Raw genomic sequence first — 22831 nt, forward strand, 5'->3', positions numbered from 1 at the left:
GTCTACTGCCTCAGCCCTTCCTCTTCCCAGAATTCTCCTTGTCTCCTTATCCCACCTATACATCCTGCCTGGCTACTAGCCAATCAGCATTTTATTAAACCAGTGTACAAAAGTATTATTCCACAGCTCTAGATTACTTAAACTTTTTAATGAAATAATCTATAAGAGAAAATTCCAATATTCATTATATAATGGAAAATTATTATCCCTTATGAAAAGTGAATAATGAAATAATATGCAATATTCATCTAGACAGCTACTAACAGATAGTTAAATATATCTTTAGATATTTTTATTTATCATATAATTCAACATATGCTGAATGTATATTGTGTATCTGCGTAAGTCAAACTAATGTAGTCTGAAAATGATTTCAACTATTTCTTATGTACTCCCTAAGAAAAGACATTTTGTACAGAAGTTTCTGATAATTTTTTTCCTTTAATATTAGATTTATAATAGTGAGAATCAGACTAGAAATTCACTGGAAAAAGAGGGAGAAAGCTTCAAATCTGCTGTAATCAGGGTGTAAGGTACACACAGTTGGCTAGACTATATAATGTCTTATCCTCCCACCCACTTTGTTTTGAAACTTTTTTGTTTCAGTACCTGGTTTCCAAGCAGGTGTGTCTCCCAGCCAAGTGAAAAGATGTCTTTTTTTAAAATTTGAATTTTTTTTTATTCATTTTATGTACCAACCACAGGTTCCCCTGTTATCACTCCTCCCGCTCCCCTCCCAGCTTCCCCCACCAACCCATCCCTGATCCCCTCCTCCAAAAATTATGGCCTCCCATGGGGAGTCAGCAAAGTCTGGTGTATTCAGTTGAGGCAGGACCAACCCCCTCCCACTGCATCAAGGGTGAGCAAGGTGTCCCACCATAAGTAATGGGCTCAAAACACCAGCTCATGCACTAGGGGTAGAACCTGATCCCACTGCCAGGGGCCCCTTAAACAGACTGAGCTACACAACAGTCTCTCCCACATGCAGAGGGCCAAGTTCAGCCCCATGCAGGTTCCACAGCTGTTGGTTCAAAGTTGGTGAGTTCCTACAGGTTTGGTTCAGTTGTCTCTGTAGATTTCCCCATCATGATCTTGAACCCCTTCCTCATATAATCCCTCCTCCCTTTCTTTGACTGGGCTTCTGGGGCTTGGCCTGGTGCTTGGTTGTGGATCTCTGTATCTGTTTCCATTAATTACTGAATGAAGGCTCTATGATGACAGTTAGGGCATTCACCAATCTGATTACCGGGGTAGGCCAGTTCAGGTACCCTCTCTACTATTGCTAGTAGTCTAGGCTGGGGTCCTCTTTGTGGGTTCCTGGGAATTTCCCTAGCACCAGGTTTCTCCCTAACCCTATAATGTCTCCCTCTATTAAAATATCTCTTTTATTGCTCTCTCACTCTGTCCCTCTCCCAGTCTGACCATCCCATTCCCTTATGTTCTCATCCCCCATCCCTTCCCCTCTGTTGTCCCCCCTCACTCCCAGTTTACTCATGGAGGTCTCATCTGTTTCACCTTAAAAATGTGGAACATGTCACAAATTTGAGTGTGTCATCCTTGTGCAGAGGTCATGCTAATCTTCTCTGTATTATTCCAATTTTAGTATATGTGATGCTGAAGCAAGCACAGTGAAAAGATGTCTTATGTGAGCACATAGCCTGAAAACAAAACTGACTTTATAACACATATGAGAGCATAACAATGGGTTATGATTTTTATTTTTCACACATTTTTCTTGAAACATTCAGATTCAGATTTTATGTGAATCACTCTATTTTTGCAACTGCACCGTTTTGGTTTCACTTGTTCTGTCAGATGGTTCCAGTTCTTTGTGGAAGCCATCCGTGAATATAAGGAGTGACATTTTTCTAGCAATGCACTTCACATTGCAGTAACAAGCCTGGGCTTTTCTGTGGAATGACCCTGAAATGGGTACAGCTGGGAGTGATGAAGCTCTATCAAGGTGAATAAGTACTGTTTTATTAGATGAAGCAAATAATTTGCTCTGTCAATCTTTTTTTTTCTTTTTTTGCTTCAGTGATAATGGAGACTTTTAGAAACATGGATAGTCTCTCACATCCCATATCTGATAAATATCCATTTGATACATCTACACAGACACACCGGATTTTCTCCTGTTGGCTTATCCTCCTCCAGAAGAATCTGAAATTCAAATTCTTCACATTATACCTGGATTGTATCCCTTGTGGGATCTGCCAATGCATTTTTGAGTTTTAGTTCAATGTAAAAGGAGTTGATATTCATAAAAGCAGATGGAGTAATATAATGACTATTCTGCTTTTATTCTTCTTCAGAGTGGCTAAGGCTGTGGATTTTGGCATAATTTCTGGACCCAATTCTCAGTTTTATCTTTGCCTACTGACATGCTGATATCAATTCCTAGCCACTAGTCACTTTCCATTCCTTTCAATAGCATAATATATAAATTACTGAAATCAATATTGTTTAATTTTCAGAGTATGAACTTGCTTTTTTGTACCCTCTAATGCTGTGAATTTACAGTTACTGTAATGTTTATCCTGTAAAAACTGTGTGATGCCTTGTGTTTCTCATGTAAAAGTATCTCAAGTCTTATTAAGCTTCTCTTATTCAAAAGAATATTAAAAGGGAAGCTGGTTCCACTGCTTGAATGTGACCAAAAAACTTCTAATCTTTCTGTCAAGAAACTGTGTGTGAAGGCTTATGGTAATGCATAAGTGAATTCATAAGTTAATGAGTAAGTGAATTCATATAAGTAGAATAAATCTAATTCATTCTTATACTTATTAATCAGGATTCCTTTTTTCAAAAAATACTAGTTAGCTGCAAAAGCTAATAATTTAGAACGCTATAATCCTGATTAAGATTACTTTGCTTTATCACTCTTCAATAATTGCAACTACTTTTCTTATAAAACTGATGTTATATGTGATACTACATGATGATTATTGATGCATATGTTTATTTGTGATTTGTATACTTACATAAATTATTATGATGAATTAGTGGGAAAAAGTGCTTGTACAATATACAATAGATTTATAGATACTTCAATATCTTTCAGAAAAAAATAGTTCAATAATAAACAGGAATGTATAAAATATAAAGATATGTGGTTCAATTGTGTTGCTCCCAACCATATGTAACCACTGAATTTCAAATATAAATGAACTTTATAATGCAAACAATAGTAAAATGGAATCTCCTGCACTTTTTGAAATTGCCTTAAAATTTCAATTCCTTCAAATATTAGTTGTGTACCATGTATTCAGTAGCTACATGTAGCTTGTAGCTATCAGGCTGGATGATAGAGAAAGTCCTATTGATCAATACTAGTCTTTAATATCAGATAGGTTTGACATAATGTTCTAGTTCCAATTCCATTATCTGGATGATTTTTCAAGAATTTTTTTTATGAAATCTGTTAAGTTCCATGTCATGGTGATCTAGAATTTTGAGATTGAATTAAGATCTCTAAGCTCTGGGTCATCTTTAGGTAGTTGTACAAAGACAATCAAGCAATTTAAAAACAAAAATGAGGAAAGCTCCAAAGATATGGCATCAAAAATCCAAATGATTTAATTATTTCTCTATAGTAACTCTTCATCTGCTACATATTCTATTTCAAGAAATCCTCCTCCACTCCTAGCAGAATACAGGCTTCTGCTTCTCATATTGATCCAATGAACACTCAAAAGGTCTTTCCATCTTTGCTGCCATTCTCTATTCATGCACTGTTTTCTGTGGTCTGAGAGAATGATGCATGTGAGGAATGAAAGGACCTGGCTTCAGTGAATATTAGGAATCAGAAGTTTTTTATCACATAATAAGTAGAAGCTGTAATTTAAATCCAGGTCTTTGTTATAGTGGTTTTCAACAAAACCTAAGAAGCCAACACCGGCATCCTGTGTTTGATCCAAGAGCCAGACAAAGAATGGAATAGCATCTGTATGATATTTGCTTGGGAATCAAGGGGAGTAATTAAAAAGATATCAGCTCATCACCTCTTCAAGTGTATATCTAATAGTAGAAACTCATTATTAATTGGTTCTTTTTCAGTTCCTTTTATTAATTAGTAATAAGAATAGAGAAGAAAGAATTTTTTACTCCTCATTATCCAAGGGAGACTTTGCATTAAGTATAAGAGCTTACTTTTTATGTCTTCTTGGCTTCTCTCTCTTTTTTTTTTCTGGATGGTTTTTCATCTAATAAAAGATTACCTTTTTGCAAAAATATCATAGTTTACGAAATGATTTGTCTTCATTAAGTCTTTCTACCTTATTTACTTTAATAGTTCTCAAAAGCCATGATTTCCTTTTTGTTAGAATGTCTTAAGTCCAATTAAAGAGATATTGGCTATGACTGTGGCCTTCACTCTTAGGGGTCATTGTTGTGGTTCATAGGTGTCATAGCTAGATAGGACTGTTGGAAGTTTGAATGGCTCTTTTAGAAGCTTGAATGGCTCATCCTTGTGGTTATATATTGTATACCCTAATAAGATTTGCCTGAAGATCAGAGAAGAGAACAAGCCACTAGATTGAACACAGATGCCAGACAGTGGTGGCACACACCTTTAATCCTAGCACTCAAAAGGCAGAGATCTGTCTGGATCTCTGTGAGTTCAAAGCCACCCTGGACTGCACGAGATTGATTCAGTCTAGGAGAGAAACAGAGCCAGGCAGTGGTGGCACACATCTTTAATTCTGGTACTTTGGAGTCACATGCCTTTAATCCCAGCACTTGAGATCTCATGCCTTTGTTACCAGTATTTGGGAAGCACATATGCCATTAATCCCAGTACTAGAAAGGAAATGATATGGCTGGACAGAGAAAAGTATATAAGACATGAGGAGACAGGAACTAAAACCCCCTTTTGGCTGGACTCCTTTTGACTGAAGACTCAGAGACATTCAGTCAGATGATTTGTGGAGTTGTTGAGGTGAGAAGTTGCTATAGATTGTTCCTTTGTCTCTCTGATCTTTCAACATTTACCCCAAGATCTGGCTCTGTATTATTATTATTATTATTATTATTATTATTATTATTATTATCATCATCATCATCATCATCATCATCATCATTATTATTATTAGACCATTTAGGATTCACACAAAATCTGGTGCCCAACTTGGGGCATAAATTCATGAAAAAGCCACTTGTCTGTGACTTTGCAGCCACTGGCCCAGGCCCAGGCTCAGGCTCAAGCTCAGGCTCGGGCTTGGGCTCAGGCTCAGGCTCAGGCCTAGGCTCAGGCTCCAGGAAAGCTGGAATTAGCTGCTTCTACATGTTCCCCCATTCAGACACCCGTCTCTTTAGTTTCTTCCTTTTGGCTTTCTCTGGACCCCTTTTTGGGTTTCTGCCACACCATCATCTGAATTGTCATTGTTGGCAGATTTGGTGAGTGAATTGGGATTTTTTAAAGGGAGGAATTAGTTTAAAAAAGTTTTTTCCCACATTAAAACATGAGAAACATTTTTACAATGGAGGGAGTTTGGTCTCTATTTGATAATATGATAAGAATAGATGGTTTGAAATTGGAACAATTAAATGAGAGGATAATTAATGTTGATGGGATTTATGTAATGTCAATTATAAATATTATTTGATCATTTCTCTTTTATCATTAAAAATAGGTTAATATGAATGCCAAGATAAAGGTTTTTAAAGGAAAAACTAATTAATACAGATCATAGAGATATTCAGACCCAGACAGAGAAACTTAAGGGACAATCAATCTCTGCATTGCATTATAAGATTACAGAGAAACAGCCTAAGACTTTCAAACAGCCAACCTTAATTTATCCAGTAACCTTGTAGGAACTGCCAAATGATAGCAATCCCCCAGACTGTGTATGAGCTGAATGGACTCCTATGCAAATGTTAAATTTGAGGAGATACAAAGAAGCAGTAGTTCCACATGACATCCATTCATCTTTTGAGAAGCAGATGTTAAACTCAAGTTGAACTTAGAATTATCCCTCAAGAATGGAGAGATTTGGTTACATCAGTCTTAGAGGCTGGTCCCCAATTACAGTGGAGAACCTGATGGAAGGATGAGGCTAAGACCATTGAACAACAAAATAGAGCTAGAGGTATTAAAATATCCCAAGACCAACTTCTTGGAGAAGGTGATTATGTTGATATAAAAAGAGAATCTTTATATGATGACCACATCCTAGCTTTATGCCTAATGGCAGCCTTGAATGCTTGTGATAAAATTGAAAAAGTAGGATAGAAAATTATGTAATTTACAAAGGTATGCAGGCCACAAAATAAACCTTCATTGATTTCTTACAAAGACTGACTTCAACAGTAAATAGAAGGATACTAAATTCAGAAGCTAGACAAATAATAATTGAATCTCTGTCTTTTGAAAATGCTAATGCACAATGCAAAAGGGTAAATAGGCCATTAAAGGCAAGATCAGCAAGCACCCTTGGAGGAATAGATCCAAGACATAATCAATATTGAATCTCATGACCATGATGATGCTTGGATAGGAGAGATGATTTCCAGAGGTTTGAAGAAAAATAGTAATATCAAATGCTTCAGCTGTGGTAAACAAGGTCACCTAAAAAGGGACCATTAACAGGGCATTCCTAAAAACATTTTTTTTCAAGAAATAATTCCAACAGACTGACCCTCCCTTTTGGATTATGCAGAAGATATGACAAAGGCAGTCATTGGACTAATGAATGTAGACCAACAAGGGACAGACAGGGTAATCCCTTGCCTTTGCTCTCAAGAAATGCCCTGAGGAGTCTCTCGCAGGCCCCCATGTCAAATTCTTCCCTTCAACTCCTCCATTTGGGTCTAGTAGATTTACGATAGTTAGAATGCATAACTGAAGAAGTCTATTGAAGAATTATTGAAGAAAAAAAATTTTGTTTAAGAGTTATATTCTCTAGGCTGGTTCCAAGTTATACAAAGTACAATTTAAAGACAGCACTTGAGAGCTTGTTAAAGATTTAGACTCTTGGGTCCTGTTCCCACCACTAAGACCTACTCTGTAAGAAAATGCAATTTAAGATTACCCGTTGCTTCATCGGAACATGAACATTTGAGAATCAATGATGTAAGTGATAGTGGAATTACACTGAAAAATACTGTTCTTTGACTTTGACAACTGCTATCATTTCTGAAGGTGACAATCAAACTAAGTGCAGAAAGGGAAATCCTTTATCATTCCATAGAGCTGTGCTGCACACATGTAATTCATTTTTACACTTTTTGTCAAGTATGACACTGGTAGAGTTTGACATTGTTGAACTTTCCTGCTTCAGCTAATACCTTGCTAAGCCTGCTTGAGCTTCCTTTTATACCACTACAAAGAGACTACTTTTCTTATGGTAATAACATTGCAAAATATTAACACCCATTTTCCATATACACTACTTAGTTCCAGTTATTTGTTTAGATATTTTAAGAAAAATAATTGCATTTTACTATTTAAATGCATATTTATTCTACAAAGAGAGCATTCTGAGAAATCTGTCAAGTATGATGTCTGATAAAAAAAAATGCCTAAAATCGTCTCATTCACTCAACAAATGTTTGGTGAAGGTCTCTAATTTTCCAGATCTAAGTAGCAGACAGTTCACAATGAATGGAATGGAAAGAAAAAGTCTTGATTCTCAAAAGGTTTATACTACATAAACAGAGGATACATGCTGTGTAAGCAAAGATACAACTGCATCAATTTTAGTTATTAAAAATAAAACAGGGAAATTATAAAAGGAGACAATGAGCCACAGCCACAGGAAGGACGCTCTGAGCTGTAGGCCTCCACAATTTATATGCAAAGCTTCTCACTCTTTAGTTTTCAATCCCGTTGATTTGAAATGCTTTGTGTGGTTGTTATTTTATGTTACTTTTCCCAGGAAGTGCCAGTTTCATTACTCTTAGGTCAAAGGCCAGGATTAAAATGACAGGAAATCCTTATGTCATGAAGATATTTGATTTAACAATAGTAAGATAGAGACAAAAGAAGATTGGTTCTGTAAAACATAATTAAGTTATATGCTAAATGTTAATGTTTTCAACATTATTTTAAGAAGGCCCATCTGTCAAATTCTCCTTTTTAAACCAAAACCTAAAGAGGTTAATTTATATCTAGTTCCTTATACATAATAAAGTAATGTAATTAAGGATATTGTGATGCCACATTACATAATTTCTTCCCTACTGTGTAGTGTAGTTTCCTAACTACAAAGAAAACAAGCATGAGAAAGAGGCATAAGGCATGAACTGAATTTGATTAAATTGCTAGGATATCAGACATCTGAAAGGGGATTGGCTAAATAGTACAAGATTGCATATACAGAGCCTTTTCATGTCTCTATGTATTTATGCTGATGAGATAGAAAGCAAAGTAAAAAGAAGAGTCATTGATATGTCATCTATTATATATTACTATTGTATAAATTGCTATTCTGTACATCATGCTGGGTCACAAATACATTATTGCTCTTTCTATGTTCATAACTGTGATTTTTGTTCATTTTATTAATTATTATTATATAATCGCATTTTTAGTAAATTAAAGCTCTATGTGTTGGTTTGTAAGCACTCATAATCTCACAGGTTGTTAAATTATACAAATTTCCATTGATAAGATCAACCCTGAGCTTCATACCCAAGTGCTCTAATACATGGATCATGATATTTTATTAATCATTCAATTAAAACACTTCCCACCAAATTTTCATTTGGATGTCATATTGCTGTGTTCAATGATCTCATTCGGACCTCACCCTTAGTTTAATATTGGCAGAATATTCTGACACTGATGCCTATTTTTCTATTACAAAACCCCCAATTTTCTTTACTTTTAGACTACTTAATTCATGTTTTATTTTTCTTTCCCTTTCCAGCTTTTTTTTTTCAGAGCTCTTCTTCACCATCAGCTATACACATGATTGCAGAGAGCAAATAAGGTCCTAGTGAACTTGTATTGCTCTGTGAGCACAGCCATGAGAGGATGCCAAACCTTCAGATGCACAGGAATGACAGGGCCTTCACTGTGTCAGGCTCATGGGAATGGCAAAGCTTTCCCCTGGTCCAACTATGAATATTGACAGATGATTGGCCTTCATATAAGAACAGTACATGCAAAAGTACCCATGCCCACTTCTTAACCTAGGATGACCCCATAATCATGCCCCTCCAGGCTGCTCCCATTAATAGATCTCCTACTGAGAACAGGTAACCAACTTGTATTCACATTGAATGTGATAGATGTGCTGAGTGTCCAGACTACCGGTAAGTCTCCATCTGAGTAAGTGGGTCACCTGATCCCATATTTAAGTCACTTATGCCTCTCATTTTTTTTTTAGTTGTTTAAGGTTTTTCAATTAATTGTATTTTTTTTTACTGTATTTAACTTTAAATACATTTTTCACATATCCTATTTGCACATACACATGCTTACATGCTTATATACATATATACACAAATGTATAGTGCAGTTTATACATTATGAGTATAATATAAATTATACATATGTATAAATTACAGAATAAAATATACATAAAAATAATTAACAGCCAACTAGAAATCTTTAATAAGGAAACCATTTTTAATTTTTAATGCTTTCAATTGAAAGGAAAAAACCACAAAATTTGAAAATGTCTCAAACTTACTGGATGTGTACATGATAGATATTGTTTTAAATGATTTATTTAGTCTCCCATTGCTCCAAGTCAGGTTTCTAGGATCCAGTTATGTGAGCTACATATGTGATCAGTTCTTACAATAGATGCACTGCATCAGGCTACAGGAAAAAAATGATAAAGGAAATTAGCAGATATCTTCTGGATCTCATTGTTACTTCAGTGGTTGTGAATTTCTATTTATGTCTGAAGGATGTTTGCTTAATTCTATGACGGTTAATACCATCGAACCAGGATGAGATTCTTAATTGTTGCTTGCAGACAGGGCTATACCATATAAACTATTTCTACCCATTAATTCAGTTATATTCAGTGACTTGTAGTTGAAATAAATGTTGAAACACAACATTGTATTGAGGCTAAAAATAGGTGCTGATCAAATTTTTCAATTCTAAACTGGTTCTTGCTATCCTATATAATTACTTATCATTCAATGTTTATAGATTGAGTTTGCTTCTTGTTTATCTTGGAGATGACTAGAGTCTGAGAGGAAAATTGTTAGCAACTATGACACATTATGGAGTGGGAAATTTGTCCTTTCTTTAGAAAACATTTCGGTGGTCAATTATTTTTTTTAAAATGTAAATGTGATAATCTATATCATCTTATATGATGCTGTAATTATAATAAGGTCCACAAGATGAATCACTTGAATGAAGGCAAGCCTATTGATCTGAGTTTGAACCTCAGGGTTCACATACTAGAAGGAGAAAAATGAATCCTGCAAATTGTCCTCTGACCTCCACATGTGAAATATGACATGCATGGACCACTCTAAAAATTAAATAAATGAATAAACATATGAATACATAAAATATAATACAATTAAAATTCTATATGTCAAAACACAACCATTTTCTGTACCTTACTCATATTAATAAAGGGATCCTAGAGTTTGAATATTTGTCCAAAAATTTCTATGGGAAACATATCCCAGGTAAACAAGCTACTCACCTTGGATTTTGAAGTTGGTCATGAATTACCTCCTCCATACAGTTTTATACTCTGTGGTATCACAGAGGTAATGAATATTCTGACTTTATTCTCAAACACTGATTTTGTTTTATCTAATGGTAAGACATCTACTAAGTGAGTATTCTATGTATTGCTATAGGGGAGTTTGATGTCAGATGCATATTAAATGCTTAATATATGATTATGTAACTGAAAAATTAGTGATGAATGTAACAAATACAAGAAAAAGACCACAATTCATCTGATTGGATAATAAAAGGTACTGTAACAATAAAATATTATGTAAAAGTGAATGTAATACAATACTTTGTCTTATTTTATGAATATATTCTAAGTAAACTTACCTATTATGTGTTGTTGTTGTTGAAGTATAAGTTAAGTTACAAATGAGTCAATTTTAGAATATTTTCTAAATATGTGTTTCACTCTCTCTCCTCTCCTCCAATACCAGTTCTGGAGCCTTATTCCCAGCTTTGTATTTGACTATCTGCTGCAGCTTCCCCTTCCACTCTGCCCCCATTCCCTGAGCATCATGCAGATATATAGCCTTCATTCAGGACCCTATCCCTTATGAGTTCACTCTCTGTGAATTCACAAGCCACGCTGTCCTGAAACAGATAGGCTATCTGCACTCTTTCTCCTCCTCCAATTCCCATTCCCAAAGCAAGGCTTATCCCAGCTTTGTTACAGACCACCTGCTGTGGTCTCTCCTTATCTTTACCCAATCCCAGGCATCTACACAGTTCCTGTAGGTACATACACCAGGCTCTGCTCCCTTCTATGGATGCCCTAACCACTCCCCATTCCTTGTTGTCAACTCCCAATACCTAGAAACATGATCTACCTGGGATCCCAAGTCACCACACTTATCAAGATCCAAGAAAAATTTCCTACCAGACAACACACAACCACCACACTCTCAGAAGAAGCAGAGAGGCCAACAGAAACTAAGAAACAGGACACAAATCTAATAAGCATCAAGGATAGACATCATCTCATGATAAAATGATAATAAAAGATATTTCAAGCAAATGAACACAAGACACAAGCAACTGTAGCCCTTTTTTTTTGGTTTTTCGAGACAGGGTTTCTCTGTAGTTTTGCACCTTTCCTGGAACTCACTTTGTAGACCAGGCTGGCCTCGAACTCACAGAGATCCTCCTGCCTCTGCCTCCCGAGTGCTGGGATTAAAGGCGTTCGCCATCACCGTCCGGCTCTGTAGCCCTTTTAATAGGTGACAAAATAGATTTCAAATAAAAACAAACCAGAAGAGATTGGGAAAGACACTACATACTCACCTAATGAAAAATCCACTGAGAGGATATTGCAATTCTAAATATATGTATAAACAAGGACACTCAGGTTCATAAAAGGAATACCATTGCATTTAAAAGCGCATATTGGCCGTTACACAGGGTTAGTGGGTGACTTTAATACCTAAGACAGATAGGCCAGGGATCTATGGGTAAACCAAATACTACTCTTCCTCTAAAAGAATGTAGCCATGAAATGACACCTAGCAACATCCTGCTTGACTCACAGTTCAGTGTCTTGCTCAGCCACCATCGGAGATGCTTCCACATGTAGCTGGTGGGAAAAAAATACACAGAACTCTTTCAGGACAATATGCAGTGAGTCAGAAACCTTAGACTACTCAGTCCTTATGGGATGTCTACATAAATCCTTCACTTTCAGGATCAGGGAACCCTGCAGAACAGGAAGCAGAAAGATTATAAGAGTGAGAGGGGATGGGGACACCAAGGAACTAAGATCTTCTAAATAAAAGTGAATCTATGCACAGGCAAACTCACAGAGCCTGTGGCAACAGGCAGAGAGGCAGCACAGGTCTGCACCAGATGGGGTCCCAGCACTCAGGTGAGAAGTGAACTCAAACTGTCACCCTTACCCAGAAAGCTGTCCGGTTAATAACCACTCACATATATAAACAATTAGCTCTTTCCAATAGCGTCTCACTTTGGGTACAAATCACTTTTAAGGGCAGACCCCATGCCCAGCAGTAGATGACCAACATAAAAAGAACTTAATGGCTCCTTTGGAGGTTCTTTGTCTCCTAATGTTTTGTTAGAGCAATTCTCCCCCCTTTTTTTCCTTCTTCTTTTTTTAACCTTACAGGTTTTTTTATGTATACATTACGGCTTCTAGTTTTGTGTTTCTATGGGATTCCAGTGTGTCCATATTCCAGTGTGTGTCTCTGTATCTATATGTGTTTCTTATGCTTTTTTCCTTTGGATCTTTTCCTTTTGTTTTCTTCCTATCCAGTTTATTTCATATTTTTTATTTTGTATTATTATTATCATTATTTAGATGCCTGTTTTCTGAGGTGAGTCAGAAAGGGTGTGGATTCTAATGGAAGTCCAGTTGTGGAGTAACTGGGAGGGGTTGAGAGAGGGCAAGCAGCAAGCAGAATATATATTGTTTGAAAATAATCTATATTTTCAATATATGAAAAATAGAAAAAAAGAAAATTTCTAAACATTCAAGCTGCTAAGGGAGAAGGCAAGTGATTTTTGAGAATCATAGATTCTCCCAACAAACTTGTCCTTTGTACAGAGGCATTTTTGCTTCTGCTTTTTAACTAGCAATTGAACTGGTAACCTGTAAGTTAGGTTCCTTGACTTTCAAATGTGGTAGATTTAACTTTTTGTACCAGTTTTAAACTTTCATGTTTTGAACCAAAACAAAGAATTTGGTAGGAAAATTTTGCCTCAGAGGCTGGCATGGTACATCACAGGCTGAGAATTCTTACTGCTATTTCAAATGTACACCCAGCATCCACATGGAGGTGCACAACTGTCTAGAATACCACTTCCAGGACTCTGATTCCTTCTTCTGGTCTCTGTGGGCACTGGATGTAGGTGCAAACAGATGTATGTGCAGGCAAAACATCCATAAACATAAAATAATAACATTTTCAGAATTAAAAATTGCAGAGGTAAGTGAATTACAGGCATCTGTCAGATTGTATCCATAAGGAAACATTTCAAATTATAAATAACCAATGCATAGCACATCTCTCAAACATACATATGAAATAATAAAAACTAAAATACAAGTGTTACTTTTGAAAAAATGATTTAAAGCAGGTTGTTTTTAAACATAACTCTTATGTATTCTAATTCTATTTGATTGCATCTAATCCTACATAATCGATATTGCATATTTTGAAAAACCGCTTTGTTGATACTACACACAACTAAATGCATGAATGTTTACTTCTATGTTTCCATATTCATTCCTCCAATGTTTGTAATTAATGAAGGATTAGGTGTCTAATGACTAAATGGCAGGTGTAATCTCCTATTCATACAATTTGCAGTCTTGTGTTGACAGTGGAAAAACAGACTGCAATGTGTATGCATCCTTCCTCCTTACAGTACTTATCACACCTTATGCTCAAACAGGTAAACATTGTACAGCTGTTTTAACTAAATCAAGGCACTTACCTCAATCTCTACTCAGTTTTGGTTTTCCGTGAAACAGTAATTTCCATGATTTATGCACAGCCCAATAAAGTAGTGTCTCCTAGCGTACTTCAAATGTTTGTTTACAGATTTATGCCTCTATTTTGGATATTTGGAACAAAAATTAGATCGACTCTGTCAGCCAATTGAAAAACTGTCCCCTGTTCCGGAAGGCTAGAAAAAAGGCTCATGGCTTGTGATTCTGCATCTGCATCTTTGATAAAGTTTTCTCCTCTGCAACCAAGAACAGATCAAAATGTTTAAATATTATTTTAATCCACAGTTCAAAGGAGATCATTGATACTTTCTTTACTAACAATATTCTTAAAATATTCTTGCAAGTTAGCTTCCTCATTAAAAGTTTTAAGCTCAAAGGCCTCATGCAAACTGTGTTAATTTAAAGTCAATTTTGAAACATTACTTCCTCTTTCACTGAGTCATCTGGGAAATAGATGTTTTTGTTAGTCTCAGCTCTGCCTCATTCTTATTGTTCTGAAAGCATATTGAACAGCTTTTTCCTACAGTGTGAAAAATCAAGGTAACATGGAGCAAGCAACCTTCAGTATCCCACTTATGCTGAACACAAGCAGTAGATACCAGGATGAACAAAACAAGGAGCACTTAGACAAGGCTTCATCTGTTCAAAGTATTATTTCAGATAAGTCCCAGTAGAAAAAGAAATGGGGTACTATATAAACACACTGGTTTCTAAAATCATATGTACGTAAAAGTTAACATGAGATCTATATGTAAATTAAACTACATTAGTCTGTATGGAAATACAGGTTGAATTCTATTTATTGCATAGTGTGATATTAAATTTTCATCACTATACTATTTATGAAATAGTAGATTTCTGATATCAGATGTATACTTTATAAATGTTAGCAGCCTGTTACCTTATCCTGTTGTCTTTTGAATGTTTAAACATTCATGATTGCCTAGTGCCTTTGCTTATATAAAACTGAGGTTCTCAAATTTATCAGACCTGACCAGTTTTATAACCAGGACTCCATGAAACCATTCATATTTATTCTTGGTATAATTTCTCTTAATAAATTGTGGGCTCTTTTCAGTATCTCTTAAAAAATCCTTGGGTATATGTATGCATGTGGGGGGAGTTTTTATTAATGGTGAAGAATTTTCAAAAGCCTGTGACATCTTCTAGTGCATATACTAACATTCAGGAGGCTCCCTGTATACATGCATTTCTAATTTGTGTTTTTTGTCTCCCTCCAACATCATTGCGGAGATCTCAGAACACAGGTTGTCCTCTGACCTCCACACATGCACACATGCATGCATCCACACAGTATAGAAAACGGTTCATGACTGCCTGAATGGAAATTATCACCTCAACTTTTATGCCAAGAGTTTTAAAATTTTTCTTTCTAACATATTGTCACATCATATTGATCAGATGTGATTAATTATTTTCATGTCCCCAAGAGCAGCTACGATATAAACAAATAGTTACATTTATTAATCATCTACTGCTGAATAACTAAAAATATGCCTGGTTTTTATTAATGACTTCTGATCACTCCTTTTAAAATAAGAATCCAAATCAAAGCCATTCATTACTTTTCTCTTTTCCCCACACTCATAAATTAAAGTAACTTTCCCTTCCCCTTTTCACATTTGTTGCTGGTGTTTTACCCTCCCCTTCCCCAGTAGAAACTTAGTGCTTCCTGGTGCCTCCTTAGCTTGCTAAACAGACTACATCAACTTTCTGAATAATTGGGTTGATGTTCCTGGGATCCTCTCTAATTGTCTGGAGTCCAGTTGTGCTTTCAGTCATTGAAAAATCAGCAAACAGCAATGCTGGGTAGAAATACACACTTATTCACATGACACTTTTCTACATTTGCTCCTGTCATTACCTCTTTTCTTTTTTTAAAATTTCCCTTAAAATGCTATAGAATTAGAATATGTCTGATACTATATGGGGTGCTGCTGGTAAAAAAAATAGATATGCTCTAAATGCAAAGAAATAGAGAGGTTTGAACTAAGACAATTCAGGATTAATATTGAGTGTTTTTTTCATTACTCATTATACAATGTAGCAATGTGGTCTTTGATTCTATGGTGATGCTATATGTGAGTTCATGCTCATTCATGATAACTTAGTTTAACTTTAGTATCTGATTTCTGTGATTTTTTTGTTATATTCTGCCCATAATATTGTAAAATTTGATTGAAGATAGATTCAAATGTGTATTTTAATGACTTAGAATGCACTTTTCCTCAGTAACTACAGAATTGTAAAGTCCATTGCACATTCTGTTCTATGGATAGTAGGTTCGTTTTTAGATTCATAGCGTATGCAGAGAATAGAAAGGACACGTCTACCTAGCCCTTGTCCGAGGAGACAGAGTTAAATGGTTTTCTGTTCTCAGTACCAGTAAAGTTACATTAGATTTGGGTAATGTAAGCCAATGTGGTGGTATCAGACAAGAAAATATTTTAGTGATTACGAAACTTGTAAACCTCAGAGAAGGAGGATGTTGAATAAGCAGTTTAAAATAGTCATCACTCTCAGGGAGTGTGGACTAAAGCTTAGAGGGAGCTCCCAATATCCAAGAATTTAGGACAGAGAGCATGGAACTCATGGACAAAATGTAATCCTCACACCAGGAATCTGTACTTCAGTGCCTTAGGTAGAAACAAGAAGGGAGGACGTGGATGGGTGGACTGTAGGGTCCAAGCAGGTTTTCACCTTACTTGTGAAGCAAAGAAGGGGAACTTGAAGAAAGAAGACAGAAGTATACTTAAAAAATGTTTTTAAGATGATAACATTTTTTTTTTTTTTTTTTTTTTTTTTTGGTTTTTCGAGACAGGGTTTCTCTGTGTAGCTTTGCGCCTCTCCTGGGACTCACTTGGTAGCCCAGGCTGGCCTCGAACTCACAGAGATCCGCCTGGCTCTGCCTCCCGAGTGCTGGGATTAAAGGCGTGCGCCACCACCGCCCGGCTAAGATGATAACATTTTAACTGCAGATGATTATATACAAGTAATATGTCATCTTGTTTGGGTTTAAAACTGAAAAATAGCCGGGCGGTGGTGGTGCACGCCTTTAATCCCAGCACTTGGGAGGCAGAGCCAGGAGGATCTCTGTGAGTTTGAGGCCAGCCTGTGCTACAGAGTGAGTTCCAGGACAGGCTCCAATGCTACACAGAGAAACCCTGTCTCGAAAAACAAAACAACAACAACAAAAAACAAACCTGAAAAATAATAACATGGTTTGAATTCATAAAGACTAAAGTACCATATATAAAATGTATGCTCTGTTAAGTTAAATGACTTCTCTGTTTCATGAATCACAACACATTTGTATTTCATACAAAAACATAAATAAGTCAGAGAAGTACATTCTAAAAGGACAATATAAAACCTCCCATTTTTCATTTAAAGCTGCTGTTAACATTAGGCAAATGTGTTTTGCAGAGAACAAACAAACAAACAAACAAACAAATCAGGAGGTACCCATGAAGGAACAGAAAGAAAATGGGTACAGTGATTTAAGAATCTGAGTTTCTCTTGACCTCCAGGAGCAGATGCAGGGGCTTCCCATGGGCATGTTCCAGCCTATTGCACTGGCGAAATGTTGTAAATGCATTATCATCTCCAAAATAAAAAGGGACCAACCTCGAATTTAAGTATAAGTTCAGTCTACTTTCAAAGTGAATGTTAAAAGACCAAATAATACTGGCACTGAGGGATGATATTTAAATAAATGTTTGGTACAATCTACTAAATTTTATAGCCTCACAAATGTAGCCTCACATTATCTACTAAATTTTATAGCCTCATCCTCCACAAAAAAATTAGGTGAACTTCATATTTTAAGAATTTGGATAAATTTAAGAAGAAAAGAAAAATAATTTCATAGAAATTGCACCAAGAAAAATTATGTGAATTTTACTCAGTGAATTAATGAACACAAAACTACGAGATTAAAAAAGAAGATGATTGTTGTTACATCATTATTTATACACTGTGAAAGATTATAAAATTCATAAGAGTTTTTTACAGCCCTTATTTCCAGAGATGCTTGGCATTAATTCTATTTTTAAATGGATTCGGTGTTCTCAGCCGGATCCTTGGTGACAGGTTTTTCATTTCAGATTTTATTTTTCTTTGCTTCATCACTTAGTTGACTGGAGTTATTTATCAAGTTTGCATTTTTTGCTTCAACAATGGTCCATAAATGTCATAGTCCCTCACTTTCTGCATGCCTGAAAATATTAGTCATTTTGTACTGTTTTATTGTACTTGAAGGACAATTTGGTTATGTGTAAAATCTTGGCTCAGGTTTTTATTTTCCTTTAGAATTTTGTTAACTATTGAATGTTTGTTTGTTTTTCCTTTTTTTAAATTTATACAGCCAAAAAGAATAAATCTAAGGTGAGACGAAATTTTTTCCACAGTAGGTGATATTTTTTGCTCAATTACCTGAATTATGGCTTTTTTAAACTTGAAATTAATTAATTAAAAATACTATCAATTTTCACTTGAACACTGTTTTTCCAACATATGTCATAATATACTTAAAATATTACATTTTCTTTTTATCAATAAATTCTGTTACACTATCAAGATATTAGTTAAAGGATAAATTTTTAAATTGCGGTATCCCATACTTTTGAGAAATGGGCTAATCTCTTTGAGTTGGAAGTCAGCCTGGTCTACCTAGTGAAAAAAATAAACAAACAAAAGGAACATTGCTCAGTTATTTTTATAATGCTAGTTACCCTGAAACTTAATCTACATAAAGACTCAACAAAAAAGAGAGCTACAGACCAATTTCCTTCATGAAAATAGATGTAAAACTTTTCAATAAGATACTTCAAACTGAATCCAATATTACATCAAAAAGATCATCCATCATAATCAAGTACATTGCATTGAAAAGATGCAGGGATGGTTCAACGCATCTAAATTGATAAATGTAACCCACTATATAAACTATATAAACATACTGAGAGACAAAGCGACATTATTATCTCATTTGATGCAGAAAAGACTTTTGACAAAACACTCCTTCATGATAAACCATAAAGAGACTAGCATACAAGGAACATACTTCAAAATAATAAAGGCAATTTACAGCAAGCCCACAGCTAACATCAACATAAATAGAGAGAAATTCAAAGTATTTCTACTAAAATCAGAAGACAAGGTTGTTCACTCTTTCCATACCTATTTGACATAGTATTTGAACTCTTAGCCAGAGCATTAAGACAACTGAAGGAGATTAAGGGGGTAGAAACAGGGAGGGAAACAATCAAAGTATCTTCATTTGTAGGTCATATGAAGTGCCATAGATTTCAGCTGAAAAACACTTTCATCAAAGATATGAAAATTAACTCACTGTTGTACCCAGAGTGCCCCAAAGACCACCAAGAGACCAAATCTGATGCAAAAGCAAAGAGTCTTTTTATTGCAAGTTAATTTGGGCCTCTCTGTCCATCTGACACAGCAGCAGAGCAGGAGAGACCCTGAGTAGCAATGGGGCAGGGTTTTTATGGGAAGAAAGCAAGGGGGTGTTTCTTGGGGTCTACAGACTACATAAGAATAGACTCAGGATTGGTTTATGTGAGTGGCAATCATGTTAGTAACTTTTAATTGGCTAGGGTTAGTTGGGGGTTACAGTTATCCACTTTCGGGCAGGCCTTGACAAGTCCCAGGATTTGTCCTTGAGCTGCTGTGGAGGCTGGCTGGCCTACTGACTGTGGAGCTGGCTCAGTGGCCCAGGCTTAGAGCATCCTATCTCCCTGTCCCTGCTGACAGAGGCATCAGTGATTGTCTTTTGTTCATAGCCTTCCCAGAAACTGCTTGCTCAAGCCTCAGGAAACAATTTCAGATCTCCAAGAGAAAACTGAGCAGCCTGTTATGGCATCTGCTCAGTCCTTTCACTCACAAAAATAAATAACTCTCCTATATACAAATAACAGACTGAGAAAGAAATCAGGGAAACAATGCCTTTCACAATAGACTCAATAAAATAAAATATCTTGGAGTAACTCTACTTAAGCCACTGAAAACTTGTATAATAAAATCTTTAAGACATAGAAGAAAGAAACTGAAGAAGATAGCTGAATCTGGAAACATCTCCCATGCTTATGCATTGGTAGGATTAATGTAGTCAATATGCTATCCTATCAAAAACAATATACAGATTTAATGCAATCAGCATCAAAATTTCAGAACAATTCTTCACAGAACTTTAAAGGACAATTTTCAGTTTCATATGGAAACACAAAAAAACTCAGGATAGCTAAAACAATCCTGAACAATAAAAGAATTACAGAGGTATTACCATCCAAAATTTTAAATTGTACTGCAAAGTTAAAGTAATAAAAATGGCCTGGTATTGAAATAAAAACAGATATGTTAATTAATAGAATAGAATTGAAGAAGCTGAGGTAAATCCACACACCTATGGATACTTAAGTTTTTATAAAGAAGCCAGAAATACACACTGGAAACAAGACAGCATCTTCAGCAAATGGTACTGGCCAAACTTGATAGCTGCCTGTAGAAGAATGCAAATAGATCTATATCCCTTCCCCTTCACAAAACTCCACTTTAAGTGAATCAGAGATCATAACATAAGGCCAGATTCACTGAATCAGATAGGGAAGAAAATGGGGAATAGTATTAAACTTATTGGTATAGGAAAAGACTTTCTGTACAGAACATAAGATTAGCAATTAATAAATGGGGGCTTATGAAATGTAAAAGCTTCTGTATGGCCAAATATACCTTCATTTGGCAAATTAGTAGGTTACAGAAAGGAAAAGATTTTTACCAACTACATGTCTGATTGAGGACTAATATCCAAAAAAAGTTAGGTCTCAAAGAATCTGGGGACAAATGGTTAAATATCTCCCAGAATCTCAAGTTCCTGTTAAGAGTCTTGGCTCATTTCTGTGCTTCTTACCCCTGGTCCCTATATAAAACCTCTCCAGCCCCCAAGCTTTACTTCCCTTGATCATCTTCGCACCCTCTCTCCTCTTTTCTTCCTTTCTCCCTCTCTCCCCCTCTCTCTCCTCTCATGCCCTGGTCTATTCTGCTAACTATGTTCAGTCTGGACTGTGCCAGATGCCTCTGACTGTTCTTTCACTTATATCTACAATAAAAACTGTCTCCTCAACTATACCTACGAGTGGTCATGTCCTCATTTTCAAAACCACTTTGAGATTTCATCTTATACCCATTAGAATGTCAAAGATCAATAAAATAAATGACAGCTCATGCTGGTGAAACTGGAGAATAAGGAGAATGAACACTCATCCAGGGCTTGTGGGCCTGCAAAGGTTTACAGCCACTATGGAAATCAATGTGGTGGTTCCTTGGGAAGATGGGAAGAGATCAACATCAAGATCCATTCTTGGGCATATACTGAAAGGACTCTATATCCTATTACAAAGACATTAGCTCAACCATGTTCATGCTTCTTTATTCATAATAGCCAGTAATTGGAAACCACCTAGATGTCCATCAATGTGTGAATAGACAGAGAAAATGTGATACTATTACACAATAGAATATTACTCAACACTTACAAACTTAAAACCATAAAAATCATAGGTAAATGGATGGTGCTAGAAAAAAAATTATCCTGATTTAGGTAACTCAGACCCCAAATGGCAAATATTGTTTGTATTTGCTTCTATGTGGATGTTAGCTGTTAAGTCTTCAGTAAGCAAGATGCAATCTGAATAACCTCAGAGGTTAGGTCTAGAGTAAGGGAGATGGGGAGGGTTTGTTCACTCTAGAAAGAGGAAGTAAAATAGATAATTAAAGATGTATTTTGGAAAGAGACTGAAACAGAAGGATGAAATGGAGGAGAGGGAAGAGGGGTGTAGAGGAAAAATAGAGAAATGGTCAGCTAAAACTAAGAGCCAATTAAGGCTTTGCCAGAAACCTGATATAGTAGAAGCTTCTTTGAATACAACCATATATGAAGGTGATCTAAATGGAATTACCAAATAATGGGGTAGACAGCCTCAACTGAACATCTCTCATAGATACAGAAAGCTTCCATTTCCAGAAACGAATCACATGTCTAATAGAGCTGTTAGAAAAAGGGACTCCATTAGAATCACTAACCAACCCATGCTATTGCCAAGGATATTGTTGCTCTCCACAAACTGGCCTCATAACTCATTTGGCCATAAAGAAGTCAAGCTAGTGTCTACTTATAGCCTTCATCCCTACTGGTTCATGGTTCTGGAAGGTACTCTGGGGGCATACTACCAAAACAGACAGGCAAACACCAATGCAGCTACAAATTGTTACTTCTATAATGATAATGTGCCTGCAAGATATGCTTATGCAATATTGGCCTAAAACTTGTGAGAGTAACCAATTGATATTTGATTGGATTTAAGACCTACCCTATGTGATGGAACCCATCCCTAACACTTCTCTGGTGGCCAATAACCAGATACTAGATATGCCGAAGACCTAGAGAAAAACGAAATACAATTGCTCTGTTAAATGAAAATAGCCATAAATGACCCCTAATGACATCCTTCTGTACTCATCGATAAGTGTCTTGCTCAGTGAACATCAGAGAAGCTTCCTCCTGCAGTAGATGGGGACAAATATGAGACCCACAGTTGGATAATGTGCAGAAAGTGAGAGACCTTGGAACAGTCCTAAACGGGATGTCTCGATCAAATCCTTCCCCTCAG

At 36.0% G+C, this 22831-nt stretch overlaps 1 non-coding gene across 1 annotated transcript; it reads right to left on the reverse strand.

The window, feature by feature from the left end:
• Window positions 1–1518: 1518 nt before the first annotated feature.
• LOC128116121 (U6 spliceosomal RNA) lies at window positions 1519–1627 on the reverse strand. Its single transcript, XR_008220381.1, has one exon. It is a non-coding gene; the product is annotated as a U6 spliceosomal RNA (small nuclear RNA).
• Between the last annotated feature and the right edge of the window lie 21204 nt (window positions 1628–22831).

The sequence above is a fragment of the Peromyscus californicus genome, unplaced genomic scaffold (genome assembly GCF_007827085.1).
Source record: "Peromyscus californicus insignis strain IS unplaced genomic scaffold, ASM782708v3 Scaffold_1__1_contigs__length_55948999, whole genome shotgun sequence".
Taxonomy (NCBI): domain Eukaryota; kingdom Metazoa; phylum Chordata; class Mammalia; order Rodentia; family Cricetidae; genus Peromyscus; species Peromyscus californicus.